A 6,252-nucleotide genomic window follows, 5' to 3' on the forward strand; every position below is an offset into this window, starting at 1 on the left:
GCTGGATGAATGGGAAATTTTGCAGAGATCAGAATCAAAAGAGACTTACAGGAGATGATTAATTAAAAGGGAATTCATGGATCTTAAACAGGCTTTACACAAACAGGTCAAAAGAAAAAGTACCCAACACACAAGGGTCAAATACTGTGAGAGAGCAGCATAACATCAGTCACAGAACCAGCAGAAACAGTGTGAACCAGAGGCTTTTGTCTAGAGGAAAGGACTGAGGGCAGACTTTGCTGAAGACTGAGAATTTCCTTGAACAAGAATATGTTATTTTGATATATAGAATGATAAAATAACTTACAGTTGATATGTTACTATCTTTCCTTGGCAGCAGAAACTATTTCAATTTGATAAACAGCCATTTATATTTTGCTTGAATACTTTACAACATAAATAGTGCACTCTTCCATATAGATGTTATTTTTACTCTTGGAGAAACCTTGTAGTCAGAAAGTTCCTCCTTATATTTACAACGCCTGTATAAGTCCTCCCACGTGTTCCTCTTTTACCCTTTTCAAACTCCAATTGATAGAGATGAGCTCAGGTCTTCAAATCCATTCCTCTCCGTGTAATTATATTCATGGCTCCACCAAAACTCTGGCCTTTTCATTCCCCAGACACTCTGTCAGGTAGAACTGAGCCACACAGTCCTACCAAACTGAAAAAGAGTGTGTGAAATGTAGTCCATCTTGCACTGCAGTGCAGGGAAAAATGGGTTTATTATGTTAAGGCACATGTATGCAACTCAATAAGCAGCATGAGTCCCTAGAAGCTTGTCATCAAGCTGAGAAGTGACAGAGCAATGTAAAGTTAGCAGGGGCGTATATGCTCTCTACAACAAAGAAAATAAACTGTAATGATGCACTAAGAGGACTTTTGGATATATTTAACTCAATGCAGAAACATTAGTCAATTGCCAGTTAATCTCTTATGTTTGCATCTAGAACAAAAGGTGCATGGTGACTATGAAAACACCTACCTAAAAGATATTAAAATTCCTAAGAATCCAAGTTTGAAGCCTTGTCAATACAAGAACAAGCAAACAAGCCATGTTTTAGGTTTTTAGTCTCACTTTGAAATGATTCAGGGAATAAGTAGGTTTCTCCACCTTTCCAATACAATTTCATCAAATTTTACTTAAATTACTATTCATTAAGTAACATCAGACCTGTAATATATCTAAGGAATGGGGTAGAAATTTGATTGATGACTTCACCATTCCTCATAAAAATGGCAAAATGAAGGACAAAGGATGTAGTTGACTCTCAAAGTAGATGAAAAATGACCTGTGGTGAATATCTTTTAACAAAGCTCTCTGTTCTTTCACGGAAAACCTTGGGCAGACAGCCTGTCATGGACAGATTAATTTGAAGAGCAGCTGTGCTGAACAGAGCTACTTCTGGGAAACACAAGGCTCCAGGCTGCTTTCAGCTAGGGGGTAATGTTTTAAGTAGTGAGAGATACTTCAGATCATGAAAATGTCACCAAAAAATTAAGTTCCATGTGTGTCTGTGAACAAAATGGGCAGTTGGCCCTACAGTGCCCTGGATGATTTCATCTAATCTGTGAGGCAGCATTGGTGGGTGCTCTTAGCACTATGATAGAAGGCTTCTGCCAAAATCAGGCCTGGCATGCAGTTCAAAATGACGTGTAGGTGTGAAGATGCTAACATTGGTTTCAAAAAGTCAGGGTGGCTTTGAACATAAGGTAACAGTTGGAAAATGAGTGAGATAATGAATGAGAAGTAACAAAATCTGCAGGAGGCAGGCTGATTTGGCTATACATGGGGCTGAAGTCAAAAGATATAAACAAGGAAACAGCAAATGTCTACCAAAAGTTTAATCAATTGGGACACTATATTTTAAATCAGCCCTTTAATAGACTGACCTTCCTTTTGTATATCCATGTTCCACTTCATAAACATCATAATGTACCTAAAAAGGAAGTTCTCTGAGCCTAGCATCTAAGTTATTTCTATCAAGTCCTTAGAAAAAGCACATGCTTTTAATGTTAAAAATTTATCTCCTTTCCTTAGTAATCCTTTTGCATATATTTATAGATGCAAAATCTTATTGCAAGTTCTGAAAAACAATTCCAAATAATTTGATAGGAAATTGTGTTTCCTTTCTGTATGTTTTTCTTTACTTTTTTTTAATGGAACACTTCACGAATTGCATGTCATCCTTGCACAGGGGCCATGCTAATCTTCTCTGCAGTGTTCTAATTTTAGTGTACGTGCTGTCCAAGTGAGCGCATGTATGTTTTTCTTGACTGCAATGAAATGCCTTGATTTTATGTGAGTGTTTTCCCACAATATTACTCTTTTTTTTTGAAAAACATGAAATTCATGTGTCTGTCTAGGAGATGATTGTCATCAATTTTATAAAGGTCTTCAAAACTATGAGCTAAATATATATTCCCTATGCTTAGGACCACCAGAAAACTATTGATATGGCAGGCCATGTCAACGTGACAATAAAATCATTTCTTAAATTCTCAGGAAAGTCTAAAGTAGTACCTCAGAGTATTATTCAGTTAGACAAAAAGCCTTCTTAAAAAGATTAAGGAAGTGCATCACAGCAACTGTCAATCAAACAGCAGGGCTGCTCTCAAAGTCTCATTACTCTTCCATGTGGAATGGACCTCAGTGTAATCCAGACAACCTACAGAGCTCTTAAAGTATGATATATTCAGAAACACTTCCAGCTTAGACTGAAAAGAAAAAGAAACAGTAAAAAATATTAAAGAAACCTTTAGACTTCCACAGTTGCTCTGGTAGGAATCAAACTGAGAAATCTATTCAGATGCAAGAGTATATTAGTTTTCAAAAAAAAATGGAAAGATCACTCAGACAGCAGAATCAGGGACCCAGAAAACAGTACCAAGAGTCAATGGGAATATTTCCTAGCTCTTGGGCCTAATTCAGAAACATCCAACGTTTGCCAAAACTATTTTCAGAATTGTTATGGACTAAATAACTCCCTGATGCCTTGTATTTTCTAATCATATAATGATTAATGTATTTGAAATACTCTATCAAGATCACATTCAGGCCTGTTTTGCTATGTGCCTACTGGTTAAATTTATGTGACAAACATTAAGTTGGTCTTATTATGTTATATAAGATTATCTATTTTTTAATCTAAATTTACATATATAGATGTTTTACTACTGTAATTAAGCCATTTTAGTATCCTCTTGGTTATTTAATGTAGACATACAACCATACCTTTTAAAAATATCACATTCCCCTTTGAATCTGTACATCAAGCAGAAAGAGTGGGAGAGAAAAAGAAATGGAATGGTTAAACTGGAAGAAAAGCAAATAAGTAAATATGGTGTGTGATGGGATAAATGTAGTTACAAAGCACAGGGTATAGTAAGAAATAAGCACTGGTTGCTGATGATTATTTCAACTAATTTTATCAGAATAAGAAAATAAAATATCATTACCCTATGTAATGATGTTGATAGCTAAATTTTCATTTATTTTTTTTATGTTTATCTCAGATAAATGAAATTGCTAGTATAGGTTATTTTAAAACCCCCGATCAATGACAACCAAGAATATCTCTGTAGTGAAAAGAAATGAAAGAAAGGGAGGGAGGAAGTTTAGGAGAGAGAGAGAGAGAGAGAGAGAGAGAGAGAGAGAGAGAATAAGGTGAGGTCATATAATTAATTTACTGTAGCAAGGGAAAACAACACATTTCAGAGGAAATTTTATATTCCATCAGAAGGGTCTGGTTTTACTGTTGTGGATTTGGGTTTCATAATTCTTCAAATAGAGCCAGGGACACAGACTAGCTCTGGATTGAATACTGTCAAGAAGCAGGACAAATTCAGTAATCATTCAGGAAAAAGAAAAAAATGACATGTTGTTGGGCACAGCATTGGTGAGAGAACAAAAGTCACTAAGATCTGTCTGCCATTTAGGTTATGTCTACTTAGACATTGTTTTCTGTTGGTCCTGGGCCTGTCCAATTTGTAACCTTGTTGCTATCTTGTTAGAAACATCACAGTCTCTAAAAAGATGGCGGCATGACAAGTGAGACAGAGGCCTCCTCCCCAAACCATATATAATACAAAAATATAGTTAATACAACCAATCCTAAAAGAGCAAAAGAAAAGAAAGCAGCTCCAGACTGCATACACCTGGAGAACAGAGCAGACCTCACGGAACAGGGTAAGGTACCAAAGCCTTGATCTGGCAGGATTCAAGCCCTTCCCCCACCCCAGCTCACTGGCAGGAGGAAGAGAAATGGAGCAGGGAGTGGGTGGAGGCTTAGGACTGAAGTCATGGAGATCTGCTCTCTAGGAACATGAACATATATTACATGGTGCTCTGGAGTTTAGTGGGGTTGGAAAGCTAAGACAGGTGGAATACTTAGAGAGATTGAGATCCAGTCACTTGTGGAGATCAGGAAACCACATCTAGCTGCTCTGGGACAAAAGAAAGGTGGGTAATGTGAGAGACTTCCTAACAGGAAGAGGACTACTAAAGGGGCTTGCTGTACAGGAGAAAGGAAAAGTGGAAAAACCACAGCAGGTGTGGAATTTTCAGGAACTTCAAGTGCTCCATCCTTTTAGCTGCCAATGCAGCTCCAAGGCTCCCCACTATAATATGCAGCTTGCTGGGCCTTTCTCTCAGAGGCAGGCAGGAAAAAGCCAGTGTTGCAGTACTTATATCTGACAAAAGAGACTTCAAAACAAAGAAAGTCACAAGAGACAAAGAAGGACATTACATAATGATAAAGGAGTCAGTTCAACAAGAAGATATAACCATTGTAAATATCTATGCACCCAACACAGGATCACCTACATATGTGAAAAAAATACTAACAGGATTAAAGGGGGAAATAGAATGCAATGCATTCATTTTAGGAGGCTTCAACACTCCATTCACTCTGAAGGATAGATCTACCAGACAGAAAATAAGTAAGGAGAAAAAGGCACTGAACAACACATTTGAACAGTTGGATCTAACAGACATCTACAGAACACCTCACCCCAAAACAGTAGGATACACATTCTTCCCAAGTACACATGGAACATTTTCAAGAATAGATCATAAACTAGGCCACAAAAAGAGCCTCAGTAAATTCAAAAAGATTAAAATTATACCAACCATCTTCTCAGACCAAAAAGGTATGAAACTAGAAATAAATTACACAAAGAAAATGAAAAAGCCCACAAACACATGGAGGCTTAATAATATGCTCCTAAATAGTCAATGGATCAATGACTAAATAAAAACAGAGGTCAAGCAATATATGGAGACAGATGACAATAGTAATTCAACACCACAAAATCTGTGGGATGCAGCCAAGGCCATGCTAAAAGGAAAGTATATTGCAATACGGGCCTACCTCAGGAAAGAAGAACAATCCCATATGAACAGTCTAAACTTACAGTTAATGAAACTAGAAAATAAAGAACAATGATGCCCAAACTCAGTAGAAGAAGGGACATAATAAAGATTAGAGCAGAAATGAATAAAATCAAGAAGAATAAAGCAATAGAAAGAATCAATGAAAGCAGGAGGTGGTTCTTTGAGAAAATAAACAAAATAGATAAACCCCTAGCCAGACTTATCAAGAATAAAAGAGAGTTTACACCCATAAACAGAATCAGAAAGGAGAAAGGAAAAATCACCATGGAAACCACAGAATACAAAGAATTGTGAGATAATACTATGAAAAATTATATGATAACAAACTGGATAACGTAGAAGAAATGGACAACTTTCTAGGAAAATACAATCTTCCAAGGCTGACCCAGGAAGAAACAGAAAATCTGAACAGACCAAATACCAACAATGAAATTGAACAAATAATTTTAACATAATTTTAAGATGAAAAAGTGCTAACAAAAATTATTGATGAATCTGACTAAAGTTAAGTACATTTCCTCAAAAGACATCTGAAAGCAACTACAAATCCAAGCTATGAACAAGAATATTTCCTATATCTATCACTAGCAAAGGGTTAATATTGCATATCTGAAGTAAAACTTCAAGTCTATAAGAAGAGTGCCAAACAAAGAAGATACAAAAATTAGCATTTCATAAGAGAGGAAACACAAAATGTGATACTCAGTCCACTAGAAATTAGGAAAATACAAATTGAGACTAAAATGAGACATAATATTTAAATTGCTCAATGGGCTTAGTTAAGCAACCTGAAAAAATGAGTGTTGGATAGTCTGTGGTTCAACTCAATAGGTTATTTTTCTGGTAGCATAAGTTTA

At 36.3% G+C, this 6,252-nt stretch overlaps 1 non-coding gene across 1 annotated transcript; it reads right to left on the reverse strand.

Moving 5' to 3' along the window:
• Window positions 1-2,154: 2,154 nt before the first annotated feature.
• LOC118974079 (U6 spliceosomal RNA) lies at window positions 2,155-2,260 on the reverse strand. Its single transcript, XR_005063660.2, has one exon. It is a non-coding gene; the product is annotated as a U6 spliceosomal RNA (small nuclear RNA).
• Window positions 2,261-6,252: the final 3,992 nt, after the last annotated feature.

This window comes from Manis javanica, chromosome 11 (assembly GCF_040802235.1).
Source record: "Manis javanica isolate MJ-LG chromosome 11, MJ_LKY, whole genome shotgun sequence".
Classification (NCBI taxonomy): domain Eukaryota; kingdom Metazoa; phylum Chordata; class Mammalia; order Pholidota; family Manidae; genus Manis; species Manis javanica.